Source organism: Schistocerca gregaria, chromosome 8, assembly GCF_023897955.1.
Source record: "Schistocerca gregaria isolate iqSchGreg1 chromosome 8, iqSchGreg1.2, whole genome shotgun sequence".
In the NCBI taxonomy this organism is placed as follows: domain Eukaryota; kingdom Metazoa; phylum Arthropoda; class Insecta; order Orthoptera; family Acrididae; genus Schistocerca; species Schistocerca gregaria.
The window spans coordinates 381,976,031-381,998,460 of record NC_064927.1 but is presented as its reverse complement, the minus strand read 5'-3'; the positions used below and the strand labels follow the sequence as shown (position 1 = coordinate 381,998,460).

The window sequence follows — 22,430 nt, the reverse complement described above, 5'->3', positions numbered from 1 at the left end:
TGTTCTCCGTGGCTCGGCAATTGCGTGTCGTCCACTGACAACGGCGGCGCGGCCACTCTGGTCTTCCGCACTCTGCAGGGAGCTGCTAAGGAAGGCATCTCTCCTCCAGCTCCTCGGCCACGGTGCGCCTGCACAGCCTAGAGCTTGCCATACATCTGCCCCCGCTGTTGGACAGGTAGCAGAATGCAAGGCGCCCGTTTTTCTGCATTTTTTCGGTGATGACAAGCGGTTGATATGCCTGTAAGTGTAGCATATGAAACAAGAATCGTATGAAGCATTCGTAGACAGGTGCTGAAGTGGCAGTATGGCCGTAGGTGATGATCGTATGATGGGTCTGTAGCCACAACAGCTTGGCAGCAAAGTGAATACCGCTAACTGAAACCATTCCGCTGTAGCCCCAGTGGCGCAATTGGTTAGCGCACGGTACTTATAAGGCAGTAGCCGTGAGCAATGCCGGGGTTGTGAGTTCGAGCCTCACCTGGGGCATACTTTTATTTCGTAGCAGCTGACTCTGGAAGCATCGGGACGCTAGATTTTAGATGTATCACGTACTTGAGAAGCAGAAATGTGCGTGCATTGTATAGACCGCCTGCGTGTTCCTCGGTAGTATAGTGGTTAGTATCCCCGCCTGTCACGCGGGAGACCGGGGTTCGATTCCCCGCCGGGGAGGTGCGATTTTTATATCGCGAGAAAGCATTACCCTTGTGATCAAGGAATGTAATTGCTAAAAAATCGTAAGAAGGTCTGCGTCTTAGGAAGTGTTTCTCGTATTCTTCACACGACGTCATCGTTTCACAACTCACAGGGTTTACTGACGACGCTGAATCAGCGCACCCCAAGCTTAATGATCGAGCTCGAAGCACCAACGAAAAAGAATAATTTTAGCAGAGCGTGGTTTCGATCCACGGACCTCTGGGTTATGGGCCCAGCACGCTTCCACTGCGCCACTCTGCTGCGTGCAGCAGTCCGTCCTTTTCGGTGCGTGGCATTGGACACTTGGAAAGCGTTGTGTGCATCGGTTTCACGCGCCTACCGTTTAATTAACTGCGTATCATCTCTCAGCTTGACTTGTCTCGACTTTGCTCGACTGACGCTACGCTGACGCTTGCACGAAGCGATATTTACCACGATCGTCTCGAGATGCAGCTGCGAGATGCTCAGGATTAACATTGCACTCCACGAAGGTGGAGACATTCGAATGCATTGCCTAGCTACGCCCCCGCAACTAACAAAATGCCGACCCTGCCAGGATTCGAACCTGGAATCTTCTGATCCGTAGTCAGACACGTTATCCGTTGCGCCACAGGGCCACTGTTCGCGGTGTAAGCCACGGGGCGGGTGCACATCGCAAAGCAACGTGTTCTCCGTGGCTCGGCAATTGCGTGTCGTCCACTGACAACGGCGGCGCGGCCACTCTGGTCTTCCGCACTCTGCAGGGAGCTGCTAAGGAAGGCATCTCTCCTCCAGCTCCTCGGCCACGGTGCGCCTGCACAGCCTAGAGCTTGCCATACATCTGGACAGGTAGCAGAATGCAAGGCGCCCGTTTTTCTGCATTTTTTCGGTGATGACAAGCGGTTGATATGCCTGTAAGTGTAGCATATGAAACAAGAATCGTATGAAGCATTCGTAGACAGGTGCTGAAGTGGCAGTATGGCCGTAGGTGATGATCGTATGATGGGTCTGTAGCCACAACAGCTTGGCAGCAAAGTGAATACCGCTAACTGAAACCATTCCGCTGTAGCCCCAGTGGCGCAATTGGTTAGCGCACGGTACTTATAAGGCAGTAGCCGTGAGCAATGCCAGGGTTGTGAGTTCGAGCCTCACCTGGGGCATACTTTTATTTCGTAGCAGCTGACTCTGGAAGCATCGGGACGCTAGATTTTAGATGTATCACGTACTTGAGAAGCAGAAATGTGCGTGCATTGTATAGACCGCCTGCGTGTTCCTCGGTAGTATAGTGGTTAGTATCCCCGCCTGTCACGCGGGAGACCGGGGTTCGATTCCCCGCCGGGGAGGTGCTATTTTTATATCGCGAGAAAGCATTACCCTTGTGATCAAGGAATGTAATTGCTAAAAAATCGTAAGAAGGTCTGCGTCTTAGGAAGTGTTTCTCGTATTCTTCACACGACGTCATCGTTTCACAACTCACAGGGTTTACTGACGACGCTGAATCAGCGCACCCCAAGCTTAATGATCGAGCTCGAAGCTCCAACGAAAAAGAATAATTTTAGCAGAGCGTGGTTTCGATCCACGGACCTCTGGGTTATGGGCCCAGCACGCTTCCACTGCGCCACTCTGCTGCGTGCAGCAGTCCGTCCTTTTCGGTGCGTGGCATTGGACACTTGGAAAGCGTTGTGTGCATCGGTTTCACGCGCCTACCGTTTAATTAACTGCGTATCATCTCTCAGCTTGACTTGTCTCGACTTTGCTCGACTGACGCTACGCTGACGCTTGCACGAAGCGATATTTACCACGATCGTCTCGAGATGCAGCTGCGAGATGCTCAGGATTAACATTGCACTCCACGAAGGTGGAGACATTCGAATGCATTGCCTAGCTACGCCCCCGCAACTAACAAAATGCCGACCCTGCCAGGATTCGAACCTGGAATCTTCTGATCCGTAGTCAGACGCGTTATCCGTTGCGCCACAGGGCCACTGTTCGCGGTGTAAGCCACGGGGCGGGTGCACATCGCAAAGCAACGTGTTCTCCGTGGCTCGGCAATTGCGTGTCGTCCACTGACAACGGCGGCGCGGCCACTCTGGTCTTCCGCACTCTGCAGGGAGCGGCTAAGGAAGGCATCTCTCCTCCAGCTCCTCGGCCACGGTGCGCCTGCACAGCCTAGAGCTTGCCATACATCTGCTCCCGCTGTTGGACAGGTAGCAGAATGCAAGGCGCCCGTTTTTCTGCATTTTTTCGGTGATGACAAGCGGTTGATATGCCTGTAAGTGTAGCATATGAAACAAGAATCGTATGAAGCATTCGTAGACAGGTGCTGAAGTGGCAGTATGGCCGTAGGTGATGATCGTATGATGGGTCTGTAGCCACAACAGCTTGGCAGCAAAGTGAATACCGCTAACTGAAACCATTCCGCTGTAGCCCCAGTGGCGCAATTGGTTAGCGCACGGTACTTATAAGGCAGTAGCCGTGAGCAATGCCGGGGTTGTGAGTTCGAACCTCACCTGGGGCATACTTTTATTTCGTAGCAGCTGACTCTGGAAGCATCGGGACGCTAGATTTTAGATGTATCACGTACTTGAGAAGCAGAAATGTGCGTGCATTGTATAGACCGCCTGCGTCTTCCTCGGTAGTATAATGGTTAGTATCCCCGCCTGTCACGCGGGAGACCGGGGTTCGATTCCCCGCCGGGGAGGTGCGATTTTTATATCGCGAGAAAGCATTACCCTTGTGATCAAGGAATGTAATTGCTAAAAAATCGTAAGAAGGTCTGCGTCTTAGGAAGTGTTTCTCGTATTCTTCACACGACGTCATCGTTTCACAACTGACAGGGTTTACTGACGTCGCTGAATCAGCGCACCCCAAGCTTAATGATCGAGCTCGAAGCACCAACGAAAAAGAATAATTTTAGCAGAGCGTGGTTTCGATCCACGGACCTCTGGGTTATGGGCCCAGCACGCTTCCACTGCGCCACTCTGCTGCGTGCAGCAGTCCGTCCTTTTCGGTGCGTGGCATTGGACACTTGGAAAGCGTTGTGTGCATCGGTTTCACGCGCCTACCGTCTAATTAACTGCGTATCATCTCTCAGCTTGACTTGTCTCGACTTTGCTCGACTGACGCTACGCTGACGCTTGCACGAAGCGATATTTACCACGATCGTCTCGAGATGCAGCTGCGAGATGCTCAGGATTAACATTGCACTCCACGAAGGTGGAGACATTCGAATGCATTGCCTAGCTACGCCCCCGCAACTAACAAAATGCCGACCCTGCCAGGATTCGAACCTGGAATCTTCTGATCCGTAGTCAGACGCGTTATCCGTTGCGCCACAGGGCCACTGTTCGCAGTGTAAGCCACGGGGCGGGTGCACATCGCAAAGCAACGTGTTCTCCGTGGCTCGGCAATTGCGTGTCGTCCACTGACAACGGCGGCGCGGCCACTCTGGTCTTCCGCACTCTGCAGGGAGCTGCTAAGGAAGGCATCTCTCCTCCAGCTCCTCGGCCACGGTGCGCCTGCACAGCCTAGAGCTTGCCATACATCTGCCCCCGCTGTTGGACAGGTAGCAGAATGCAAGGCGCCCGTTTTTCTGCATTTTTTCGGTGATGACAAGCGGTTGATATGCCTGTAAGTGTAGCATATGAAACAAGAATCGTATGAAGCATTCGTAGACAGGTGCTGAAGTGGCAGTATGGCCGTAGGTGATGATCGTATGATGGGTCTGTAGCCACAACAGCTTGGCAGCAAAGTGAATACCGCTAACTGAAACCATTCCGCTGTAGCCCCAGTGGCGCAATTGGTTAGCGCACGGTACTTATAAGGCAGTAGCCGTGAGCAATGCCGGGGTTGTGAGTTCGAGCCTCACCTGGGGCATACTTTTATTTCGTAGCAGCTGACTCTGGAAGCATCGGGACGCTAGATTTTAGATGTATCACGTACTTGAGAAGCAGAAATGTGCGTGCATTGTATAGACCGCCTGCGTGTTCCTCGGTAGTATAGTGGTTAGTATCCCCGCCTGTCACGCGGGAGACCGGGGTTCGATTCCCCGCCGGGGAGGTGCGATTTTTATATCGCGAGAAAGCATTACCCTTGTGATCAAGGAATGTAATTGCTAAAAAATCGTAAGAAGGTCTGCGTCTTAGGAAGTGTTTCTCGTATTCTTCACACGACGTCATCGTTTCACAACTCACAGGGTTTACTGACGACGCTGAATCAGCGCACCCCAAGCTTAATGATCGAGCTCGAAGCACCAACGAAAAAGAATAATTTTAGCAGAGCGTGGTTTCGATCCACGGACCTCTGGGTTATGGGCCCAGCACGCTTCCACTGCGCCACTCTGCTGCGTGCAGCAGTCCGTCCTTTTCGGTGCGTGGCATTGGACACTTGGAAAGCGTTGTGTGCATCGGTTTCACGCGCCTACCGTTTAATTAACTGCGTATCATCTCTCAGCTTGACTTGTCTCGACTTTGCTCGACTGACGCTACGCTGACGCTTGCACGAAGCGATATTTACCACGATCGTCTCGAGATGCAGCTGCGAGATGCTCAGGATTAACATTGCACTCCACGAAGGTGGAGACATTCGAATGCATTGCCTAGCTACGCCCCCGCAACTAACAAAATGCCGACCCTGCCAGGATTCGAACCTGGAATCTTCTGATCCGTAGTCAGACGCGTTATCCGTTGCGCCACAGGGCCACTGTTCGCGGTGTAAGCCACGGGGCGGGTGCACATCGCAAAGCAACATGTTCTCCGTGGCTCGGCAATTGCGTGTCGTCCACTGACAACGGCGGCGCGGCCACTCTGGTCTTCCGCACTCTGCAGGGAGCTGCTAAGGAAGGCATCTCTCCTCCAGCTCCTCGGCCACGGTGCGCCTGCACAGCCTAGAGCTTGCCATACATCTGGACAGGTAGCAGAATGCAAGGCGCCCGTTTTTCTGCATTTTTTCGGTGATGACAAGCGGTTGATATGCCTGTAAGTGTAGCATATGAAACAAGAATCGTATGAAGCATTCGTAGACAGGTGCTGAAGTGGCAGTATGGCCGTAGGTGATGATCGTATGATGGGTCTGTAGCCACAACAGCTTGGCAGCAAAGTGAATACCGCTAACTGAAACCATTCCGCTGTAGCCCCAGTGGCGCAATTGGTTAGCGCACGGTACTTATAAGGCAGTAGCCGTGAGCAATGCCGGGGTTGTGAGTTCGAGCCTCACCTGGGGCATACTTTTATTTCGTAGCAGCTGACTCTGGAAGCATCGGGACGCTAGATTTTAGATGTATCACGTACTTGAGAAGCAGAAATGTGCGTGCATTGTATAGACCGCCTGCGTGTTCCTCGGTAGTATAGTGGTTAGTATCCCCGCCTGTCACGCGGGAGACCGGGGTTCGATTCCCCGCCGGGGAGGTGCGATTTTTATATCGCGAGAAAGCATTACCCTTGTGATCAAGGAATGTAATTGCTAAAAAATCGTAAGAAGGTCTGCGTCTTAGGAAGTGTTTCTCGTATTCTTCACACGACGTCATCGTTTCACAACTCACAGGGTTTACTGACGACGCTGAATCAGCGCACCCCAAGCTTAATGATCGAGCTCGAAGCACCAACGAAAAAGAATAATTTTAGCAGAGCGTGGTTTCGATCCACGGACCTCTGGGTTATGGGCCCAGCACGCTTCCACTGCGCCACTCTGCTGCGTGCAGCAGTCCGTCCTTTTCGGTGCGTGGCATTGGACACTTGGAAAGCGTTGTGTGCATCGGTTTCACGCGCCTACCGTTTAATTAACTGCGTATCATCTCTCAGCTTGACTTGTCTCGACTTTGCTCGACTGACGCTACGCTGACGCTTGCACGAAGCGATATTTACCACGATCGTCTCGAGATGCAGCTGCGAGATGCTCAGGATTAACATTGCACTCCACGAAGGTGGAGACATTCGAATGCATTGCCTAGCTACGCCCCCGCAACTAACAAAATGCCGACCCTGCCAGGATTCGAACCTGGAATCTTCTGATCCGTAGTCAGACGCGTTATCCGTTGCGCCACAGGGCCACTGTTCGCGGTGTAAGCCACGGGGCGGGTGCACATCGCAAAGCAACATGTTCTCCGTGGCTCGGCAATTGCGTGTCGTCCACTGACAACGGCGGCGCGGCCACTCTGGTCTTCCGCACTCTGCAGGGAGCTGCTAAGGAAGGCATCTCTCCTCCAGCTCCTCGGCCACGGTGCGCCTGCACAGCCTAGAGCTTGCCATACATCTGGACAGGTAGCAGAATGCAAGGCGCCCGTTTTTCTGCATTTTTTCGGTGATGACAAGCGGTTGATATGCCTGTAAGTGTAGCATATGAAACAAGAATCGTATGAAGCATTCGTAGACAGGTGCTGAAGTGGCAGTATGGCCGTAGGTGATGATCGTATGATGGGTCTGTAGCCACAACAGCTTGGCAGCAAAGTGAATACCGCTAACTGAAACCATTCCGCTGTAGCCCCAGTGGCGCAATTGGTTAGCGCACGGTACTTATAAGGCAGTAGCCGTGAGCAATGCCGGGGTTGTGAGTTCGAGCCTCACCTGGGGCATACTTTTATTTCGTAGCAGCTGACTCTGGAAGCATCGGGACGCTAGATTTTAGATGTATCACGTACTTGAGAAGCAGAAATGTGCGTGCATTGTATAGACCGCCTGCGTGTTCCTCGGTAGTATAGTGGTTAGTATCCCCGCCTGTCACGCGGGAGACCGGGGTTCGATTCCCCGCCGGGGAGGTGCGATTTTTATATCGCGAGAAAGCATTACCCTTGTGATCAAGGAATGTAATTGCTAAAAAATCGTAAGAAGGTCTGCGTCTTAGGAAGTGTTTCTCGTATTCTTCACACGACGTCATCGTTTCACAACTCACAGGGTTTACTGACGACGCTGAATCAGCGCACCCCAAGCTTAATGATCGAGCTCGAAGCACCAACGAAAAAGAATAATTTTAGCAGAGCGTGGTTTCGATCCACGGACCTCTGGGTTATGGGCCCAGCACGCTTCCACTGCGCCACTCTGCTGCGTGCAGCAGTCCGTCCTTTTCGGTGCGTGGCATTGGACACTTGGAAAGCGTTGTGTGCATCGGTTTCACGCGCCTACCGTTTAATTAACTGCGTATCATCTCTCAGCTTGACTTGTCTCGACTTTGCTCGACTGACGCTACGCTGACGCTTGCACGAAGCGATATTTACCACGATCGTCTCGAGATGCAGCTGCGAGATGCTCAGGATTAACATTGCACTCCACAAAGGTGGAGACATTCGAATGCATTGCCTAGCTACGCCCCCGCAACTAACAAAATGCCGACCCTGCCAGGATTCGAACCTGGAATCTTCTGATCCGTAGTCAGACGCGTTATTCGTTGCGCCACAGGGCCACTGTTCGCGGTGTAAGCCACGGGGCGGGTGCACATCGCAAAGCAACGTGTTCTCCGTGGCTCGGCAATTGCGTGTCGTCCACTGACAACGGCGGCGCGGCCACTCTGGTCTTCCGCACTCTGCAGGGAGCTGCTAAGGAAGGCATCTCTCCTCCAGCTCCTCGGCCACGGTGCGCCTGCACAGCCTAGAGCTTGCCATACATCTGCTCCCGCTGTTGGACACGTAGCAGAATGCAAGGCGCCCGTTTTTCTGCATTTTTTCGGTGATGACAAGCGGTTGATATGCCTGTAAGTGTAGCATATGAAACAAGAATCGTATGAAGCATTCGTAGACAGGTGCTGAAGTGGCAGTATGGCCGTAGGTGATGATCGTATGATGGGTCTGTAGCCACAACAGCTTGGCAGCAAAGTGAATACCGCTAACTGAAACCATTCCGCTGTAGCCCCAGTGGCGCAATTGGTTAGCGCACGGTACTTATAAGGCAGTAGCCGTGAGCAATGCCGGGGTTGTGAGTTCGAGCCTCACCTGGGGCATACTTTTATTTCGTAGCAGCTGACTCTGGAAGCATCGGGACGCTAGATTTTAGATGTATCACGTACTTGAGAAGCAGAAATGTGCGTGCATTGTATAGACCGCCTGCGTCTTCCTCGGTAGTATAATGGTTAGTATCCCCGCCTGTCACGCGGGAGACCGGGGTTCGATTCCCCGCCGGGGAGGTGCGATTTTTATATCGCGAGAAAGCATTACCTTGTGATCAAGGAATGTAATTGCTAAAAAATCGTAAGAAGGTCTGCGTCTTAGGAAGTGTTTCTCGTATTCTTCACACGACGTCATCGTTTCACAACTGACAGGGTTTACTGACGTCGCTGAATCAGCGCACCCCAAGCTTAATGATCGAGCTCGAAGCACCAACGAAAAAGAATAATTTTAGCAGAGCGTGGTTTCGATCCACGGACCTCTGGGTTATGGGCCCAGCACGCTTCCACTGCGCCACTCTGCTGCGTGCAGCAGTCCGTCCTTTTCGGTGCGTGGCATTGGACACTTGGAAAGCGTTGTGTGCATCGGTTTCACGCGCCTACCGTCTAATTAACTGCGTATCATCTCTCAGCTTGACTTGTCTCGACTTTGCTCGACTGACGCTACGCTGACGCTTGCACGAAGCGATATTTACCACGATCGTCTCGAGATGCAGCTGCGAGATGCTCAGGATTAACATTGCACTCCACGAAGGTGGAGACATTCGAATGCATTGCCTAGCTACGCCCCCGCAACTAACAAAATGCCGACCCTGCCAGGATTCGAACCTGGAATCTTCTGATCCGTAGTCAGACGCGTTATCCGTTGCGCCACAGGGCCACTGTTCGCGGTGTAAGCCACGGGGCGGGTGCACATCGCAAAGCAACATGTTCTCCGTGGCTCGGCAATTGCGTGTCGTCCACTGACAACGGCGGCGCGGCCACTCTGGTCTTCCGCACTCTGCAGGGAGCTGCTAAGGAAGGCATCTCTCCTCCAGCTCCTCGGCCACGGTGCGCCTGCACAGCCTAGAGCTTGCCATACATCTGGACAGGTAGCAGAATGCAAGGCGCCCGTTTTTCTGCATTTTTTCGGTGATGACAAGCGGTTGATATGCCTGTAAGTGTAGCATATGAAACAAGAATCGTATGAAGCATTCGTAGACAGGTGCTGAAGTGGCAGTATGGCCGTAGGTGATGATCGTATGATGGGTCTGTAGCCACAACAGCTTGGCAGCAAAGTGAATTCCGCTAACTGAAACCATTCCGCTGTAGCCCCAGTGGCGCAATTGGTTAGCGCACGGTACTTATAAGGCAGTAGCCGTGAGCAATGCCGGGGTTGTGAGTTCGAGCCTCACCTGGGGCATACTTTTATTTCGTAGCAGCTGACTCTGGAAGCATCGGGACGCTAGATTTTAGATGTATCACGTACTTGAGAAGCAGAAATGTGCGTGCATTGTATAGACCGCCTGCGTGATCCTCGGTAGTATAGTGGTTAGTATCCCCGCCTGTCACGCGGGAGACCGGGGTTCGATTCCCCGCCGGGGAGGTGCGATTTTTATATCGCGAGAAAGCATTACCCTTGTGATCAAGGAATGTAATTGCTAAAAAATCGTAAGAAGGTCTGCGTCTTAGGAAGTGTTTCTCGTATTCTTCACACGACGTCATCGTTTCACAACTCACAGGGTTTACTGACGACGCTGAATCAGCGCACCCCAAGCTTAATGATCGAGCTCGAAGCACCAACGAAAAAGAATAATTTTAGCAGAGCGTGGTTTCGATCCACGGACCTCTGGGTTATGGGCCCAGCACGCTTCCACTGCGCCACTCTGCTGCGTGCAGCAGTCCGTCCTTTTCGGTGCGTGGCATTGGACACTTGGAAAGCGTTGTGTGCATCGGTTTCACGCGCCTACCGTTTAATTAACTGCGTATCATCTCTCAGCTTGACTTGTCTCGACTTTGCTCGACTGACGCTACGCTGACGCTTGCACGAAGCGATATTTACCACGATCGTCTCGAGATGCAGCTGCGAGATGCTCAGGATTAACATTGCACTCCACGAAGGTGGAGACATTCGAATGCATTGCCTAGCTACGCCCCCGCAACTAACAAAATGCCGACCCTGCCAGGATTCGAACCTGGAATTTTCTGATCCGTAGTCAGACGCGTTATTCGTTGCGCCACAGGGCCACTGTTCGCGGTGTAAGCCACGGGGCGGGTGCACATCGCAAAGCAACGTGTTCTCCGTGGCTCGGCAATTGCGTGTCGTCCACTGACAACGGCGGCGCGGCCACTCTGGTCTTCCGCACTCTGCAGGGAGCTGCTAAGGAAGGCATCTCTCCTCCAGCTCCTCGGCCACGGTGCGCCTGCACAGCCTAGAGCTTGCCATACATCTGCTCCCGCTGTTGGACAGGTAGCAGAATGCAAGGCGCCCGTTTTTCTGCATTTTTTCGGTGATGACAAGCGGTTGATATGCCTGTAAGTGTAGCATATGAAACAAGAATCGTATGAAGCATTCGTAGACAGGTGCTGAAGTGGCAGTATGGCCGTAGGTGATGATCGTATGATGGGTCTGTAGCCACAACAGCTTGGCAGCAAAGTGAATACCGCTAACTGAAACCATTCCGCTGTAGCCCCAGTGGCGCAATTGGTTAGCGCACGGTACTTATAAGGCAGTAGCCGTGAGCAATGCCGGGGTTGTGAGTTCGAGCCTCACCTGGGGCATACTTTTATTTCGTAGCAGCTGACTCTGGAAGCATCGGGACGCTAGATTTTAGATGTATCACGTACTTGAGAAGCAGAAATGTGCGTGCATTGTATAGACCGCCTGCGTGTTCCTCGGTAGTATAGTGGTTAGTATCCCCGCCTGTCACGCGGGAGACCGGGGTTCGATTCCCCGCCGGGGAGGTGCGATTTTTATATCGCGAGAAAGCATTACCCTTGTGATCAAGGAATGTAATTGCTAAAAAATCGTAAGAAGGTCTGCGTCTTAGGAAGTGTTTCTCGTATTCTTCACACGACGTCATCGTTTCACAACTCACAGGGTTTACTGACGACGCTGAATCAGCGCACCCCAAGCTTAATGATCGAGCTCGAAGCACCAACGAAAAAGAATAATTTTAGCAGAGCGTGGTTTCGATCCACGGACCTCTGGGTTATGGGCCCAGCACGCTTCCACTGCGCCACTCTGCTGCGTGCAGCAGTCCGTCCTTTTCGGTGCGTGGCATTGGACACTTGGAAAGCGTTGTGTGCACCGGTTTCACGCGCCTACCGTTTAATTAACTGCGTATCATCTCTCAGCTTGACTTGTCTCGACTTTGCTCGACTGACGCTACGCTGACGCTTGCACGAAGCGATATTTACCACGATCGTCTCGAGATGCAGCTGCGAGATGCTCAGGATTAACATTGCACTCCACGAAGGTGGAGACATTCGAATGCATTGCCTAGCTACGCCCCCGCAACTAACAAAATGCCGACCCTGCCAGGATTCGAACCTGGAATCTTCTGATCCGTAGTCAGACGCGTTATCCGTTGCGCCACAGGGCCACTGTTCGCGGTGTAAGCCACGGGGCGGGTGCACATCGCAAAGCAACGTGTTCTCCGTGGCTCGGCAATTGCGTGTCGTCCACTGACAACGGCGGCGCGGCCACTCTGGTCTTCCGCACTCTGCAGGGAGCTGCTAAGGAAGGCATCTCTCCTCCAGCTCCTCGGCCACGGTGCGCCTGCACAGCCTAGAGCTTGCCATACATCTGGACAGGTAGCAGAATGCAAGGCGCCCGTTTTTCTGCATTTTTTCGGTGATGACAAGCGGTTGATATGCCTGTAAGTGTAGCATATGAAACAAGAATCGTATGAAGCATTCGTAGACAGGTGCTGAAGTGGCAGTATGGCCGTAGGTGATGATCGTATGATGGGTCTGTAGCCACAACAGCTTGGCAGCAAAGTGAATACCGCTAACTGAAACCATTCCGCTGTAGCCCCAGTGGCGCAATTGGTTAGCGCACGGTACTTATAAGGCAGTAGCCGTGAGCAATGCCGGGGTTGTGAGTTCGAGCCTCACCTGGGGCATACTTTTATTTCGTAGCAGCTGACTCTGGAAGCATCGGGACGCTAGATTTTAGATGTATCACGTACTTGAGAAGCAGAAATGTGCGTGCATTGTATAGACCGCCTGCGTGTTCCTCGGTAGTATAGTGGTTAGTATCCCCGCCTGTCACGCGGGAGACCGGGGTTCGATTCCCCGCCGGGGAGGTGCGATTTTTATATCGCGAGAAAGCATTACCCTTGTGATCAAGGAATGTAATTGCTAAAAAATCGTAAGAAGGTCTGCGTCTTAGGAAGTGTTTCTCGTATTCTTCACACGACGTCATCGTTTCACAACTCACAGGGTTTACTGACGACGCTGAATCAGCGCACCCCAAGCTTAATGATCGAGCTCGAAGCACCAACGAAAAAGAATAATTTTAGCAGAGCGTGGTTTCGATCCACGGACCTCTGGGTTATGGGCCCAGCACGCTTCCACTGCGCCACTCTGCTGCGTGCAGCAGTCCGTCCTTTTCGGTGCGTGGCATTGGACACTTGGAAAGCGTTGTGTGCATCGGTTTCACGCGCCTACCGTTTAATTAAGTGCGTATCATCTCTCAGCTTGACTTGTCTCGACTTTGCTCGACTGACGCTACGCTGACGCTTGCACGAAGCGATATTTACCACGATCGTCTCGAGATGCAGCTGCGAGATGCTCAGGATTAACATTGCACTCCACGAAGGTGGAGACATTCGAATGCATTGCCTAGCTACGCCCCCGCAACTAACAAAATGCCGACCCTGCCAGGATTCGAACCTGGAATCTTCTGATCCGTAGTCAGACGCGTTATCCGTTGCGCCACAGGGCCACTGTTCGCGGTGTAAGCCACGGGGCGGGTGCACATCGCAAAGCAACATGTTCTCCGTGGCTCGGCAATTGCGTGTCGTCCACTGACAACGGCGGCGCGGCCACTCTGGTCTTCCGCACTCTGCAGGGAGCTGCTAAGGAAGGCATCTCTCCTCCAGCTCCTCGGCCACGGTGCGCCTGCACAGCCTAGAGCTTGCCATACATCTGGACAGGTAGCAGAATGCAAGGCGCCCGTTTTTCTGCATTTTTTCGGTGATGACAAGCGGTTGATATGCCTGTAAGTGTAGCATATGAAACAAGAATCGTATGAAGCATTCGTAGACAGGTGCTGAAGTGGCAGTATGGCCGTAGGTGATGATCGTATGATGGGTCTGTAGCCACAACAGCTTGGCAGCAAAGTGAATACCGCTAACTGAAACCATTCCGCTGTAGCCCCAGTGGCGCAATTGGTTAGCGCACGGTACTTATAAGGCAGTAGCCGTGAGCAATGCCGGGGTTGTGAGTTCGAGCCTCACCTGGGGCATACTTTTATTTCGTAGCAGCTGACTCTGGAAGCATCGGGACGCTAGATTTTAGATGTATCACGTACTTGAGAAGCAGAAATGTGCGTGCATTGTATAGACCGCCTGCGTGTTCCTCGGTAGTATAGTGGTTAGTATCCCCGCCTGTCACGCGGGAGACCGGGGTTCGATTCCCCGCCGGGGAGGTGCGATTTTTATATCGCGAGAAAGCATTACCCTTGTGATCAAGGAATGTAATTGCTAAAAAATCGTAAGAAGGTCTGCGTCTTAGGAAGTGTTTCTCGTATTCTTCACACGACGTCATCGTTTCACAACTCACAGGGTTTACTGACGACGCTGAATCAGCGCACCCCAAGCTTAATGATCGAGCTCGAAGCACCAACGAAAAAGAATAATTTTAGCAGAGCGTGGTTTCGATCCACGGACCTCTGGGTTATGGGCCCAGCACGCTTCCACTGCGCCACTCTGCTGCGTGCAGCAGTCCGTCCTTTTCGGTGCGTGGCATTGGACACTTGGAAAGCGTTGTGTGCATCGGTTTCACGCGCCTACCGTTTAATTAACTGCGTATCATCTCTCAGCTTGACTTGTCTCGACTTTGCTCGACTGACGCTACGCTGACGCTTGCACGAAGCGATATTTACCACGATCGTCTCGAGATGCAGCTGCGAGATGCTCAGGATTAACATTGCACTCCACAAAGGTGGAGACATTCGAATGCATTGCCTAGCTACACCCCCGCAACTAACAAAATGCCGACCCTGCCAGGATTCGAACCTGGAATCTTCTGATCCGTAGTCAGACGCGTTATTCGTTGCGCCACAGGGCCACTGTTCGCGGTGTAAGCCACGGGGCGGGTGCACATCGCAAAGCAACGTGTTCTCCGTGGCTCGGCAATTGCGTGTCGTCCACTGACAACGGCGGCGCGGCCACTCTGGTCTTCCGCACTCTGCAGGGAGCTGCTAAGGAAGGCATCTCTCCTCCAGCTCCTCGGCCACGGTGCGCCTGCACAGCCTAGAGCTTGCCATACATCTGCTCCCGCTGTTGGACAGGTAGCAGAATGCAAGGCGCCCGTTTTTCTGCATTTTTTCGGTGATGACAAGCGGTTGATATGCCTGTAAGTGTAGCATATGAAACAAGAATCGTATGAAGCATTCGTAGACAGGTGCTGAAGTGGCAGTATGGCCGTAGGTGATGATCGTATGATGGGTCTGTAGCCACAACAGCTTGGCAGCAAAGTGAATACCGCTAACTGAAACCATTCCGCTGTAGCCCCAGTGGCGCAATTGGTTAGCGCACGGTACTTATAAGGCAGTAGCCGTGAGCAATGCCGGGGTTGTGAGTTCGAGCCTCACCTGGGGCATACTTTTATTTCGTAGCAGCTGACTCTGGAAGCATCGGGACGCTAGATTTTAGATGTATCACGTACTTGAGAAGCAGAAATGTGCGTGCATTGTATAGACCGCCTGCGTCTTCCTCGGTAGTATAATGGTTAGTATCCCCGCCTGTCACGCGGGAGACCGGGGTTCGATTCCCCGCCGGGGAGGTGCGATTTTTATATCGCGAGAAAGCATTACCTTGTGATCAAGGAATGTAATTGCTAAAAAATCGTAAGAAGGTCTGCGTCTTAGGAAGTGTTTCTCGTATTCTTCACACGACGTCATCGTTTCACAACTGACAGGGTTTACTGACGTCGCTGAATCAGCGCACCCCAAGCTTAATGATCGAGCTCGAAGCACCAACGAAAAAGAATAATTTTAGCAGAGCGTGGTTTCGATCCACGGACCTCTGGGTTATGGGCCCAGCACGCTTCCACTGCGCCACTCTGCTGCGTGCAGCAGTCCGTCCTTTTCGGTGCGTGGCATTGGACACTTGGAAAGCGTTGTGTGCATCGGTTTCACGCGCCTACCGTTTAATTAACTGCGTATCATCTCTCAGCTTGACTTGTCTCGACTTTGCTCGACTGACGCTACGCTGACGCTTGCACGAAGCGATATTTACCACGATCGTCTCGAGATGCAGCTGCGAGATGCTCAGGATTAACATTGCACTCCACGAAGGTGGAGACATTCGAATGCATTGCCTAGCTACGCCCCCGCAACTAACAAAATGCCGACCCTGCCAGGATTCGAACCTGGAATCTTCTGATCCGTAGTCAGACGCGTTATTCGTTGCGCCACAGGGCCACTGTTCGCGGTGTAAGCCACGGGGCGGGTGCACATCGCAAAGCAACGTGTTCTCCGTGGCTCGGCAATTGCGTGTCGTCCACTGACAACGGCGGCGCGGCCACTCTGGTCTTCCGCACTCTGCAGGGAGCTGCTAAGGAAGGCATCTCTCCTCCAGCTCCTCGGCCACGGTGCGCCTGCACAGCCTAGAGCTTGCCATACATCTGCTCCCGCTGTTGGACAGGTAGCAGAATGCAAGGCGCCCGTTTTTCTGCATTTTTTCGGTGATGACAAGCGGTTGATATGCCTGTAAGTGTAGCATATGAAACAAGAATCGTATGAAGCATTCGTAGACAGGTGCTGAAGTGGCAGTATGGCCGTAGGTGATGATCGTATGATGGGTCTGTAGCCACAACAGCTTGGCAGCAAAGTGAATACCGCTAACTGAAACCATTCCGCTGTAGCCCCAGTGGCGCAATTGGTTAGCGCACGGTACTTATAAGGCAGTAGCCGTGAGCAATGCCGGGGTTGTGAGTTCGAGCCTCACCTGGGGCATACTTTTATTTCGTAGCAGCTGACTCTGGAAGCATCGGGACGCTAGATTTTAGATGTATCACGTACTTGAGAAGCAGAAATGTGCGTGCATTGTATAGACCGCCTGCGTTTTCCTCGGTAGTATAATGGTTAGTATCCCCGCCTGTCACGCGGGAGACCGGGGTTCGATTCCCCGCCGGGGAGGTGCGATTTTTATATCGCGAGAAAGCATTACCTTGTGATCAAGGAATGTAATTGCTAAAAAATCGTAAGAAGGTCTGCGTCTTAGGAAGTGTTTCTCGTATTCTTCACACGACGTCATCGTTTCACAACTGACAGGGTTTACTGACGTCGCTGAATCAGCGCACCCCAAGCTTAATGATCGAGCTCGAAGCACCAACGAAAAAGAATAATTTTAGCAGAGCGTGGTTTCGATCCACGGACCTCTGGGTTATGGGCCCAGCACGCTTCCACTGCGCCACTCTGCTGCGTGCAGCAGTCCGTCCTTTTCGGTGCGTGGCATTGGACACTTGGAAAGCGTTGTGTGCATCGGTTTCACGCGCCTACCGTTTAATTAACTGCGTATCATCTCTCAGCTTGACTTGTCTCGACTTTGCTCGACTGACGCTACGCTGACGCTTGCACGAAGCGATATTTACCACGATCGTCTCGAGATGCAGCTGCGAGATGCTCAGGATTAACATTGCACTCCACGAAGGTGGAGACATTCGAATGCATTGCCTAGCTACGCCCCCGCAACTAACAAAATGCCGACCCTGCCAGGATTCGAACCTGGAATCTTCTGATCCGTAGTCAGACGCGTTATCCGTTGCGCCACAGGGCCACTGTTCGCGGTGTAAGCCACGGGGAGGGTGCACATCGCAAAGCAACGTGTTCTCCGTGGCTCGGCAATTGCGTGTCGTCCACTGACAACGGCGGCGCGGCCACTCTGGTCTTCCGCACTCTGCAGGGAGCTGCTAAGGAAGGCATCTCTCCTCCAGCTCCTCGGCCACGGTGCGCCTGCACAGCCTAGAGCTTGCCATACATCTGCTCCCGCTGTTGGACAGGTAGCAGAATGCAAGGCGCCCGTTTTTCTGCATTTTTTCGGTGATGACAAGCGGTTGATATGCCTGTAAGTGTAGCATATGAAACAAGAATCGTATGAAGCATTCGTAGACAGGTGCTGAAGTGGCAGTATGGCCGTAGGTGATGATCGTATGATGGGTCTGTAGCCACAACAGCTTGGCAGCAAAGTGAATACCGCTAACTGAAACCATTCCGCTGTAGCCCCAGTGGCGCAATTGGTTAGCGCACGGTACTTATAAGGCAGTAGCCGTGAGCAATGCCGGGGTTGTGAGTTCGAGCCTCACCTGGGGCATACTTTTATTTCGTAGCAGCTGACTCTGGAAGCATCGGGACGCTAGATTTTAGATGTATCACGTACTTGAGAAGCAGAAATGTGCGTGCATTGTATAGACCGCCTGCGTGTTCCTCGGTAGTATAGTGGTTAGTATCCCCGCCTGTCACGCGGGAGACCGGGGTTCGATTCCCCGCTGGGGAGGTGCGATTTTTATATCGCGAGAAAGCATTACCCTTGTGATCAAGGAATGTAATTGCTAAAAAATCGTAAGAAGGTCTGCGTCTTAGGAAGTGTTTCTCGTATTCTTCACACGACGTCATCGTTTCACAACTCACAGGGTTTACTGACGACGCTGAATCAGCGCACCCCAAGCTTAATGATCGAGCTCGAAGCACCAACGAAAAAGAATAATTTTAGCAGAGCGTGGTTTCGATCCACGGACCTCTGGGTTATGGGCCCAGCACGCTTCCACTGCGCCACTCTGCTGCGTGCAGCAGTCCGTCCTTTTCGGTGCGTGGCATTGGACACTTGGAAAGCGTTGTGTGCATCGGTTTCACGCGCCTACCGTTTAATTAACTGCGTATCATCTCTCAGCTTGACTTGTCTCGACTTTGCTCGACTGACGCTACGCTGACGCTTGCACGAAGCGATATTTACCACGATCGTCTCGAGATGCAGCTGCGAGATGCTCAGGATTAACATTGCACTCCACAAAGGTGGAGACATTCGAATGCATTGCCTAGCTACGCCCCCGCAACTAACAAAATGCCGACCCTGCCAGGATTCGAACCTGGAATCTTCTGATCCGTAGTCAGACGCGTTATTCGTTGCGCCACAGGGCCACTGTTCGCGGTGTAAGCCACGGGGCAGGTGCACATCGCAAAGCAACGTGTTCTCCGTGGCTCGGCAATTGCGTGTCGTCCACTGACAACGGCGGCGCGGCCACTCTGGTCTTCCGCACTCTGCAGGGAGCTGCTAAGGAAGGCATCTCTCCTCCAGCTCCTCGGCCACGGTGCGCCTGCACAGCCTAGAGCTTGCCATACATCTGCTCCCGCTGTTGGACAGGTAGCAGAATGCAAGGCGCCCGTTTTTCTGCATTTTTTCGGTGATGACAAGCGGTTGATATGCCTGTAAGTGTAGCATATGAAACAAGAATCGTATGAAGCATTCGTAGACAGGTGCTGAAGTGGCAGTATGGCCGTAGGTGATGATCGTATGATGGGTCTGTAGCCACAACAGCTTGGCAGCAAAGTGAATACCGCTAACTGAAACCATTCCGCTGTAGCCCCAGTGGCGCAATTGGTTAGCGCACGGTACTTATAAGGCAGTAGCCGTGAGCAATGCCGGGGTTGTGAGTTCGAGCCTCACCTGGGGCATACTTTTATTTCGTAGCAGCTGACTCTGGAAGCATCGGGACGCTAGATTTTAGATGTATCACGTACTTGAGAAGCAGAAATGTGCGTGCATTGTATAGACCGCCTGCGTCTTCCTCGGTAGTATAATGGTTAGTATCCCCGCCTGTCACGCGGGAGACCGGGGTTCGATTCCCCGCCGGGGAGGTGCGATTTTTATATCGCGAGAAAGCATTACCTTGTGATCAAGGAATGTAATTGCTAAAAAATCGTAAGAAGGTCTGCGTCTTAGGAAGTGTTTCTCGTATTCTTCACACGACGTCATCGTTTCACAACTGACAGGGTTTACTGACGTCGCTGAATCAGCGCACCCCAAGCTTAATGATCGAGCTCGAAGCACCAACGAAAAAGAATAATTTTAGCAGAGCGTGGTTTCGATCCACGGACCTCTGGGTTATGGGCCCAGCACGCTTCCACTGCGCCACTCTGCTGCGTGCAGCAGTCCGTCCTTTTCGGTGCGTGGCATTGGACACTTGGAAAGCGTTGTGTGCATCGGTTTCACGCGCCTACCGTTTAATTAACTGCGTATCATCTCTCAGCTTGACTTGTCTCGACTTTGCTCGACTGACGCTACGCTGACGCTTGCACGAAGCGATATTTACCACGATCGTCTCGAGATGCAGCTGCGAGATGCTCAGGATTAACATTGCACTCCACGAAGGTGGAGACATTCGAATGCATTGCCTAGCTACGCCCCCGCAACTAACAAAATGCCGACCCTGCCAGGATTCGAACCTGGAATCTTCTGATCCGTAGTCAGACGCGTTATTCGTTGCGCCACAGGGCCACTGTTCGCGGTGTAAGCCACGGGGCGGGTGCACATCGCAAAGCAACGTGTTCTCCGTGGCTCGGCAATTGCGTGTCGTCCACTGACAACGGCGGCGCGGCCACTCTGGTCTTCCGCACTCTGCAGGGAGCTGCTAAGGAAGGCATCTCTCCTCCAGCTCCTCGGCCACGGTGCGCCTGCACAGCCTAGAGCTTGCCATACATCTGCTCCCGCTGTTGGACAGGTAGCAGAATGCAAGGCGCCCGTTTTTCTGCATTTTTTCGGTGATGACAAGCGGTTGATATGCCTGTAAGTGTAGCATATGAAACAAGAATCGTATGAAGCATTCGTAGACAGGTGCTGAAGTGGCAGTATGGCCGTAGGTGATGATCGTATGATGGGTCTGTAGCCACAACAGCTTGGCAGCAAAGTGAATACCGCTAACTGAAACCATTCCGCTGTAGCCCCAGTGGCGCAATTGGTTAGCGCACGGTACTTATAAGGCAGTAGCCGTGAGCAATGCCGGGGTTGTGAGTTCGAGCCTCACCTGGGGCATACTTTTATTTCGTAGCAGCTGACTCTGGAAGCATCGGGACGCTAGATTTTAGATGTATCACGTACTTGAGAAGCAGAAATGTGCGTGCATTGTACAGACCGCCTGCGTTTTCCTCGGTAGTATAATGGTTAGTATCCCCGCCTGTCACGCGGGAGACCGGGGTTCGATTCCCCGCCGGGGAGGTGCGATTTTTATATCGCGAGAAAGCATTACCTTGTGATCAAGGAATGTAATTGCTAAAAAATCGTAAGAAGGTCTGCGTCTTAGGAAGTGTTTCTCGTATTCTTCACACGACGTCATCGTTTCACAACTGACAGGGTTTACTGACGTCGCTGAATCAGCGCACCCCAAGCTTAATGATCGAGCTCGAAGCACCAACGAAAAAGAATAATTTTAGCAGAGCGTGGTTTCGATCCACGGACCTCTGGGTTATGGGCCCAGCACGCTTCCACTGCGCCACTCTGCTGCGTGCAGCAGTCCGTCCTTTTCGGTGCGTGGCATTGGACACTTGGAAAGCGTTGTGTGCATCGGTTTCACGCGCCTACCGTTTAATTAACTGCGTATCATCTCTCAGCTTGACTTGTCTCGACTTTGCTCGACTGACGCTACGCTGACGCTTGCACGAAGCGATATTTACCACGATCGTCTCGAGATGCAGCTGCGAGATGCTCAGGATTAACATTGCACTCCACGAAGGTGGAGACATTCGAATGCATTGCCTAGCTACGCCCCCGCAACTAACAAAATGCCGACCCTGCCAGGATTCGAACCTGGAATCTTCTGATCCGTAGTCAGACGCGTTATCCGTTGCGCCACAGGGCCACTGTTCGCGGTGTAAGCCACGGGGAGGGTGCACATCGCAAAGCAACGTGTTCTCCGTGGCTCGGCAATTGCGTGTCGTCCACTGACAACGGCGGCGCGGCCACTCTGGTCTTCCGCACTCTGCAGGGAGCTGCTAAGGAAGGCATCTCTCCTCCAGCTCCTCGGCCACGGTGCGCCTGCACAGCCTAGAGCTTGCCATACATCTGGACAGGTAGCAGAATGCAAGGCGCCCGTTTTTCTGCATTTTTTCGGTGATGACAAGCGGTTGATATGCCTGTAAGTGTAGCATATGAAACAAGAATCGTATGAAGCATTCGTAGACAGGTGCTGAAGTGGCAGTATGGCCGTAGGTGATGATCGTATGATGGGTCTGTAGCCACAACAGCTTGGCAGCAAAGTGAATACCGCTAACTGAAACCATTCCGCTGTAGCCCCAGTGGCGCAATTGGTTAGCGCACGGTACTTATAAGGCAGTAGCCGTGAGCAATGCCGGGGTTGTGAGTTCGAGCCTCACCTGGGGCATACTTTTATTTCGTAGCAGCTGACTCTGGAAGCATCGGGACGCTAGATTTTAGATGTATCACGTACTTGAGAAGCAGAAATGTGCGTGCATTGTATAGACCGCCTGCGTGTTCCTCGGTAGTATAGTGGTTAGTATCCCCGCCTGTCACGCGGGAGACCGGGGTTCGATTCCCCGCCGGGGAGGTGCGATTTTTATATCGCGAGAAAGCATTACCCTTGTGATCAAGGAATGTAATTGCTAAAAAATCGTAAGAAGGTCTGCGTCTTAGGAAGTGTTTCTCGTATTCTTCACACGACGTCATCGT

General features: G+C 52.6%; 66 non-coding genes across 66 annotated transcripts; 34 read left to right on the top strand and 32 right to left on the bottom strand.

The window, feature by feature from the left end:
* Positions 1 to 394: 394 nt before the first annotated feature.
* Positions 395 to 486, top strand: Trnai-uau (transfer RNA isoleucine (anticodon UAU)). The gene is given in 2 exon segments: positions 395 to 432; positions 451 to 486. It is a non-coding gene; the product is annotated as a tRNA-Ile (tRNA).
* A 111-nt stretch (positions 487 to 597) lies between these two features.
* Trnad-guc (transfer RNA aspartic acid (anticodon GUC)) lies at positions 598 to 669 on the top strand. Its single transcript has one exon. It is a non-coding gene; the product is annotated as a tRNA-Asp (tRNA).
* A 213-nt stretch (positions 670 to 882) lies between these two features.
* Trnam-cau (transfer RNA methionine (anticodon CAU)) lies at positions 883 to 954 on the bottom strand. The gene has a single exon. It is a non-coding gene; the product is annotated as a tRNA-Met (tRNA).
* A 283-nt stretch (positions 955 to 1,237) lies between these two features.
* On the bottom strand, positions 1,238 to 1,310 carry Trnar-acg (transfer RNA arginine (anticodon ACG)). The gene has a single exon. It is a non-coding gene; the product is annotated as a tRNA-Arg (tRNA).
* A 430-nt stretch (positions 1,311 to 1,740) lies between these two features.
* Positions 1,741 to 1,832, top strand: Trnai-uau (transfer RNA isoleucine (anticodon UAU)). The gene is given in 2 exon segments: positions 1,741 to 1,778; positions 1,797 to 1,832. It is a non-coding gene; the product is annotated as a tRNA-Ile (tRNA).
* A 111-nt stretch (positions 1,833 to 1,943) lies between these two features.
* Trnad-guc (transfer RNA aspartic acid (anticodon GUC)) lies at positions 1,944 to 2,015 on the top strand. Its single transcript has one exon. It is a non-coding gene; the product is annotated as a tRNA-Asp (tRNA).
* A 213-nt stretch (positions 2,016 to 2,228) lies between these two features.
* Positions 2,229 to 2,300, bottom strand: Trnam-cau (transfer RNA methionine (anticodon CAU)). The gene has a single exon. It is a non-coding gene; the product is annotated as a tRNA-Met (tRNA).
* Positions 2,301 to 2,583: 283 nt separating this feature from the next.
* On the bottom strand, positions 2,584 to 2,656 carry Trnar-acg (transfer RNA arginine (anticodon ACG)). The gene has a single exon. It is a non-coding gene; the product is annotated as a tRNA-Arg (tRNA).
* Positions 2,657 to 3,098: 442 nt separating this feature from the next.
* On the top strand, positions 3,099 to 3,190 carry Trnai-uau (transfer RNA isoleucine (anticodon UAU)). Its single transcript is given in 2 exon segments — positions 3,099 to 3,136; positions 3,155 to 3,190. It is a non-coding gene; the product is annotated as a tRNA-Ile (tRNA).
* A 111-nt stretch (positions 3,191 to 3,301) lies between these two features.
* Positions 3,302 to 3,373, top strand: Trnad-guc (transfer RNA aspartic acid (anticodon GUC)). The gene has a single exon. It is a non-coding gene; the product is annotated as a tRNA-Asp (tRNA).
* Positions 3,374 to 3,586: 213 nt separating this feature from the next.
* On the bottom strand, positions 3,587 to 3,658 carry Trnam-cau (transfer RNA methionine (anticodon CAU)). The gene has a single exon. It is a non-coding gene; the product is annotated as a tRNA-Met (tRNA).
* Positions 3,659 to 3,941: 283 nt separating this feature from the next.
* On the bottom strand, positions 3,942 to 4,014 carry Trnar-acg (transfer RNA arginine (anticodon ACG)). The gene has a single exon. It is a non-coding gene; the product is annotated as a tRNA-Arg (tRNA).
* A 442-nt stretch (positions 4,015 to 4,456) lies between these two features.
* Positions 4,457 to 4,548, top strand: Trnai-uau (transfer RNA isoleucine (anticodon UAU)). Its single transcript is given in 2 exon segments — positions 4,457 to 4,494; positions 4,513 to 4,548. It is a non-coding gene; the product is annotated as a tRNA-Ile (tRNA).
* A 111-nt stretch (positions 4,549 to 4,659) lies between these two features.
* On the top strand, positions 4,660 to 4,731 carry Trnad-guc (transfer RNA aspartic acid (anticodon GUC)). Its single transcript has one exon. It is a non-coding gene; the product is annotated as a tRNA-Asp (tRNA).
* A 213-nt stretch (positions 4,732 to 4,944) lies between these two features.
* Positions 4,945 to 5,016, bottom strand: Trnam-cau (transfer RNA methionine (anticodon CAU)). Its single transcript has one exon. It is a non-coding gene; the product is annotated as a tRNA-Met (tRNA).
* A 283-nt stretch (positions 5,017 to 5,299) lies between these two features.
* Positions 5,300 to 5,372, bottom strand: Trnar-acg (transfer RNA arginine (anticodon ACG)). The gene has a single exon. It is a non-coding gene; the product is annotated as a tRNA-Arg (tRNA).
* Positions 5,373 to 5,802: 430 nt separating this feature from the next.
* Trnai-uau (transfer RNA isoleucine (anticodon UAU)) lies at positions 5,803 to 5,894 on the top strand. Its single transcript is given in 2 exon segments — positions 5,803 to 5,840; positions 5,859 to 5,894. It is a non-coding gene; the product is annotated as a tRNA-Ile (tRNA).
* Positions 5,895 to 6,005: 111 nt separating this feature from the next.
* Positions 6,006 to 6,077, top strand: Trnad-guc (transfer RNA aspartic acid (anticodon GUC)). The gene has a single exon. It is a non-coding gene; the product is annotated as a tRNA-Asp (tRNA).
* Positions 6,078 to 6,290: 213 nt separating this feature from the next.
* Positions 6,291 to 6,362, bottom strand: Trnam-cau (transfer RNA methionine (anticodon CAU)). Its single transcript has one exon. It is a non-coding gene; the product is annotated as a tRNA-Met (tRNA).
* A 283-nt stretch (positions 6,363 to 6,645) lies between these two features.
* On the bottom strand, positions 6,646 to 6,718 carry Trnar-acg (transfer RNA arginine (anticodon ACG)). The gene has a single exon. It is a non-coding gene; the product is annotated as a tRNA-Arg (tRNA).
* A 430-nt stretch (positions 6,719 to 7,148) lies between these two features.
* On the top strand, positions 7,149 to 7,240 carry Trnai-uau (transfer RNA isoleucine (anticodon UAU)). Its single transcript is given in 2 exon segments — positions 7,149 to 7,186; positions 7,205 to 7,240. It is a non-coding gene; the product is annotated as a tRNA-Ile (tRNA).
* Positions 7,241 to 7,351: 111 nt separating this feature from the next.
* Positions 7,352 to 7,423, top strand: Trnad-guc (transfer RNA aspartic acid (anticodon GUC)). The gene has a single exon. It is a non-coding gene; the product is annotated as a tRNA-Asp (tRNA).
* A 213-nt stretch (positions 7,424 to 7,636) lies between these two features.
* Trnam-cau (transfer RNA methionine (anticodon CAU)) lies at positions 7,637 to 7,708 on the bottom strand. Its single transcript has one exon. It is a non-coding gene; the product is annotated as a tRNA-Met (tRNA).
* A 283-nt stretch (positions 7,709 to 7,991) lies between these two features.
* On the bottom strand, positions 7,992 to 8,064 carry Trnar-acg (transfer RNA arginine (anticodon ACG)). Its single transcript has one exon. It is a non-coding gene; the product is annotated as a tRNA-Arg (tRNA).
* A 442-nt stretch (positions 8,065 to 8,506) lies between these two features.
* On the top strand, positions 8,507 to 8,598 carry Trnai-uau (transfer RNA isoleucine (anticodon UAU)). The gene is given in 2 exon segments: positions 8,507 to 8,544; positions 8,563 to 8,598. It is a non-coding gene; the product is annotated as a tRNA-Ile (tRNA).
* Positions 8,599 to 8,709: 111 nt separating this feature from the next.
* On the top strand, positions 8,710 to 8,781 carry Trnad-guc (transfer RNA aspartic acid (anticodon GUC)). Its single transcript has one exon. It is a non-coding gene; the product is annotated as a tRNA-Asp (tRNA).
* A 212-nt stretch (positions 8,782 to 8,993) lies between these two features.
* On the bottom strand, positions 8,994 to 9,065 carry Trnam-cau (transfer RNA methionine (anticodon CAU)). The gene has a single exon. It is a non-coding gene; the product is annotated as a tRNA-Met (tRNA).
* A 283-nt stretch (positions 9,066 to 9,348) lies between these two features.
* Positions 9,349 to 9,421, bottom strand: Trnar-acg (transfer RNA arginine (anticodon ACG)). The gene has a single exon. It is a non-coding gene; the product is annotated as a tRNA-Arg (tRNA).
* Positions 9,422 to 9,851: 430 nt separating this feature from the next.
* Positions 9,852 to 9,943, top strand: Trnai-uau (transfer RNA isoleucine (anticodon UAU)). Its single transcript is given in 2 exon segments — positions 9,852 to 9,889; positions 9,908 to 9,943. It is a non-coding gene; the product is annotated as a tRNA-Ile (tRNA).
* Positions 9,944 to 10,054: 111 nt separating this feature from the next.
* On the top strand, positions 10,055 to 10,126 carry Trnad-guc (transfer RNA aspartic acid (anticodon GUC)). Its single transcript has one exon. It is a non-coding gene; the product is annotated as a tRNA-Asp (tRNA).
* A 213-nt stretch (positions 10,127 to 10,339) lies between these two features.
* Positions 10,340 to 10,411, bottom strand: Trnam-cau (transfer RNA methionine (anticodon CAU)). The gene has a single exon. It is a non-coding gene; the product is annotated as a tRNA-Met (tRNA).
* Positions 10,412 to 10,694: 283 nt separating this feature from the next.
* Positions 10,695 to 10,767, bottom strand: Trnar-acg (transfer RNA arginine (anticodon ACG)). The gene has a single exon. It is a non-coding gene; the product is annotated as a tRNA-Arg (tRNA).
* Positions 10,768 to 11,209: 442 nt separating this feature from the next.
* Trnai-uau (transfer RNA isoleucine (anticodon UAU)) lies at positions 11,210 to 11,301 on the top strand. Its single transcript is given in 2 exon segments — positions 11,210 to 11,247; positions 11,266 to 11,301. It is a non-coding gene; the product is annotated as a tRNA-Ile (tRNA).
* A 111-nt stretch (positions 11,302 to 11,412) lies between these two features.
* On the top strand, positions 11,413 to 11,484 carry Trnad-guc (transfer RNA aspartic acid (anticodon GUC)). The gene has a single exon. It is a non-coding gene; the product is annotated as a tRNA-Asp (tRNA).
* A 213-nt stretch (positions 11,485 to 11,697) lies between these two features.
* On the bottom strand, positions 11,698 to 11,769 carry Trnam-cau (transfer RNA methionine (anticodon CAU)). Its single transcript has one exon. It is a non-coding gene; the product is annotated as a tRNA-Met (tRNA).
* A 283-nt stretch (positions 11,770 to 12,052) lies between these two features.
* Positions 12,053 to 12,125, bottom strand: Trnar-acg (transfer RNA arginine (anticodon ACG)). The gene has a single exon. It is a non-coding gene; the product is annotated as a tRNA-Arg (tRNA).
* A 430-nt stretch (positions 12,126 to 12,555) lies between these two features.
* Trnai-uau (transfer RNA isoleucine (anticodon UAU)) lies at positions 12,556 to 12,647 on the top strand. Its single transcript is given in 2 exon segments — positions 12,556 to 12,593; positions 12,612 to 12,647. It is a non-coding gene; the product is annotated as a tRNA-Ile (tRNA).
* Positions 12,648 to 12,758: 111 nt separating this feature from the next.
* On the top strand, positions 12,759 to 12,830 carry Trnad-guc (transfer RNA aspartic acid (anticodon GUC)). Its single transcript has one exon. It is a non-coding gene; the product is annotated as a tRNA-Asp (tRNA).
* Positions 12,831 to 13,043: 213 nt separating this feature from the next.
* On the bottom strand, positions 13,044 to 13,115 carry Trnam-cau (transfer RNA methionine (anticodon CAU)). The gene has a single exon. It is a non-coding gene; the product is annotated as a tRNA-Met (tRNA).
* Positions 13,116 to 13,398: 283 nt separating this feature from the next.
* On the bottom strand, positions 13,399 to 13,471 carry Trnar-acg (transfer RNA arginine (anticodon ACG)). The gene has a single exon. It is a non-coding gene; the product is annotated as a tRNA-Arg (tRNA).
* A 430-nt stretch (positions 13,472 to 13,901) lies between these two features.
* On the top strand, positions 13,902 to 13,993 carry Trnai-uau (transfer RNA isoleucine (anticodon UAU)). The gene is given in 2 exon segments: positions 13,902 to 13,939; positions 13,958 to 13,993. It is a non-coding gene; the product is annotated as a tRNA-Ile (tRNA).
* Positions 13,994 to 14,104: 111 nt separating this feature from the next.
* Trnad-guc (transfer RNA aspartic acid (anticodon GUC)) lies at positions 14,105 to 14,176 on the top strand. Its single transcript has one exon. It is a non-coding gene; the product is annotated as a tRNA-Asp (tRNA).
* A 213-nt stretch (positions 14,177 to 14,389) lies between these two features.
* Positions 14,390 to 14,461, bottom strand: Trnam-cau (transfer RNA methionine (anticodon CAU)). Its single transcript has one exon. It is a non-coding gene; the product is annotated as a tRNA-Met (tRNA).
* Positions 14,462 to 14,744: 283 nt separating this feature from the next.
* Positions 14,745 to 14,817, bottom strand: Trnar-acg (transfer RNA arginine (anticodon ACG)). The gene has a single exon. It is a non-coding gene; the product is annotated as a tRNA-Arg (tRNA).
* A 442-nt stretch (positions 14,818 to 15,259) lies between these two features.
* On the top strand, positions 15,260 to 15,351 carry Trnai-uau (transfer RNA isoleucine (anticodon UAU)). The gene is given in 2 exon segments: positions 15,260 to 15,297; positions 15,316 to 15,351. It is a non-coding gene; the product is annotated as a tRNA-Ile (tRNA).
* A 111-nt stretch (positions 15,352 to 15,462) lies between these two features.
* Positions 15,463 to 15,534, top strand: Trnad-guc (transfer RNA aspartic acid (anticodon GUC)). Its single transcript has one exon. It is a non-coding gene; the product is annotated as a tRNA-Asp (tRNA).
* A 212-nt stretch (positions 15,535 to 15,746) lies between these two features.
* Trnam-cau (transfer RNA methionine (anticodon CAU)) lies at positions 15,747 to 15,818 on the bottom strand. Its single transcript has one exon. It is a non-coding gene; the product is annotated as a tRNA-Met (tRNA).
* Positions 15,819 to 16,101: 283 nt separating this feature from the next.
* Trnar-acg (transfer RNA arginine (anticodon ACG)) lies at positions 16,102 to 16,174 on the bottom strand. Its single transcript has one exon. It is a non-coding gene; the product is annotated as a tRNA-Arg (tRNA).
* Positions 16,175 to 16,616: 442 nt separating this feature from the next.
* Positions 16,617 to 16,708, top strand: Trnai-uau (transfer RNA isoleucine (anticodon UAU)). Its single transcript is given in 2 exon segments — positions 16,617 to 16,654; positions 16,673 to 16,708. It is a non-coding gene; the product is annotated as a tRNA-Ile (tRNA).
* Positions 16,709 to 16,819: 111 nt separating this feature from the next.
* Trnad-guc (transfer RNA aspartic acid (anticodon GUC)) lies at positions 16,820 to 16,891 on the top strand. The gene has a single exon. It is a non-coding gene; the product is annotated as a tRNA-Asp (tRNA).
* Positions 16,892 to 17,103: 212 nt separating this feature from the next.
* Positions 17,104 to 17,175, bottom strand: Trnam-cau (transfer RNA methionine (anticodon CAU)). The gene has a single exon. It is a non-coding gene; the product is annotated as a tRNA-Met (tRNA).
* Positions 17,176 to 17,458: 283 nt separating this feature from the next.
* Trnar-acg (transfer RNA arginine (anticodon ACG)) lies at positions 17,459 to 17,531 on the bottom strand. The gene has a single exon. It is a non-coding gene; the product is annotated as a tRNA-Arg (tRNA).
* A 442-nt stretch (positions 17,532 to 17,973) lies between these two features.
* Positions 17,974 to 18,065, top strand: Trnai-uau (transfer RNA isoleucine (anticodon UAU)). The gene is given in 2 exon segments: positions 17,974 to 18,011; positions 18,030 to 18,065. It is a non-coding gene; the product is annotated as a tRNA-Ile (tRNA).
* Positions 18,066 to 18,176: 111 nt separating this feature from the next.
* On the top strand, positions 18,177 to 18,248 carry Trnad-guc (transfer RNA aspartic acid (anticodon GUC)). The gene has a single exon. It is a non-coding gene; the product is annotated as a tRNA-Asp (tRNA).
* A 213-nt stretch (positions 18,249 to 18,461) lies between these two features.
* On the bottom strand, positions 18,462 to 18,533 carry Trnam-cau (transfer RNA methionine (anticodon CAU)). The gene has a single exon. It is a non-coding gene; the product is annotated as a tRNA-Met (tRNA).
* Positions 18,534 to 18,816: 283 nt separating this feature from the next.
* On the bottom strand, positions 18,817 to 18,889 carry Trnar-acg (transfer RNA arginine (anticodon ACG)). The gene has a single exon. It is a non-coding gene; the product is annotated as a tRNA-Arg (tRNA).
* Positions 18,890 to 19,331: 442 nt separating this feature from the next.
* Trnai-uau (transfer RNA isoleucine (anticodon UAU)) lies at positions 19,332 to 19,423 on the top strand. Its single transcript is given in 2 exon segments — positions 19,332 to 19,369; positions 19,388 to 19,423. It is a non-coding gene; the product is annotated as a tRNA-Ile (tRNA).
* Positions 19,424 to 19,534: 111 nt separating this feature from the next.
* Trnad-guc (transfer RNA aspartic acid (anticodon GUC)) lies at positions 19,535 to 19,606 on the top strand. Its single transcript has one exon. It is a non-coding gene; the product is annotated as a tRNA-Asp (tRNA).
* A 212-nt stretch (positions 19,607 to 19,818) lies between these two features.
* Trnam-cau (transfer RNA methionine (anticodon CAU)) lies at positions 19,819 to 19,890 on the bottom strand. The gene has a single exon. It is a non-coding gene; the product is annotated as a tRNA-Met (tRNA).
* A 283-nt stretch (positions 19,891 to 20,173) lies between these two features.
* Positions 20,174 to 20,246, bottom strand: Trnar-acg (transfer RNA arginine (anticodon ACG)). Its single transcript has one exon. It is a non-coding gene; the product is annotated as a tRNA-Arg (tRNA).
* A 442-nt stretch (positions 20,247 to 20,688) lies between these two features.
* On the top strand, positions 20,689 to 20,780 carry Trnai-uau (transfer RNA isoleucine (anticodon UAU)). The gene is given in 2 exon segments: positions 20,689 to 20,726; positions 20,745 to 20,780. It is a non-coding gene; the product is annotated as a tRNA-Ile (tRNA).
* A 111-nt stretch (positions 20,781 to 20,891) lies between these two features.
* On the top strand, positions 20,892 to 20,963 carry Trnad-guc (transfer RNA aspartic acid (anticodon GUC)). Its single transcript has one exon. It is a non-coding gene; the product is annotated as a tRNA-Asp (tRNA).
* Positions 20,964 to 21,175: 212 nt separating this feature from the next.
* On the bottom strand, positions 21,176 to 21,247 carry Trnam-cau (transfer RNA methionine (anticodon CAU)). Its single transcript has one exon. It is a non-coding gene; the product is annotated as a tRNA-Met (tRNA).
* A 283-nt stretch (positions 21,248 to 21,530) lies between these two features.
* On the bottom strand, positions 21,531 to 21,603 carry Trnar-acg (transfer RNA arginine (anticodon ACG)). Its single transcript has one exon. It is a non-coding gene; the product is annotated as a tRNA-Arg (tRNA).
* Positions 21,604 to 22,033: 430 nt separating this feature from the next.
* On the top strand, positions 22,034 to 22,125 carry Trnai-uau (transfer RNA isoleucine (anticodon UAU)). Its single transcript is given in 2 exon segments — positions 22,034 to 22,071; positions 22,090 to 22,125. It is a non-coding gene; the product is annotated as a tRNA-Ile (tRNA).
* Positions 22,126 to 22,236: 111 nt separating this feature from the next.
* On the top strand, positions 22,237 to 22,308 carry Trnad-guc (transfer RNA aspartic acid (anticodon GUC)). The gene has a single exon. It is a non-coding gene; the product is annotated as a tRNA-Asp (tRNA).
* Positions 22,309 to 22,430: the final 122 nt, after the last annotated feature.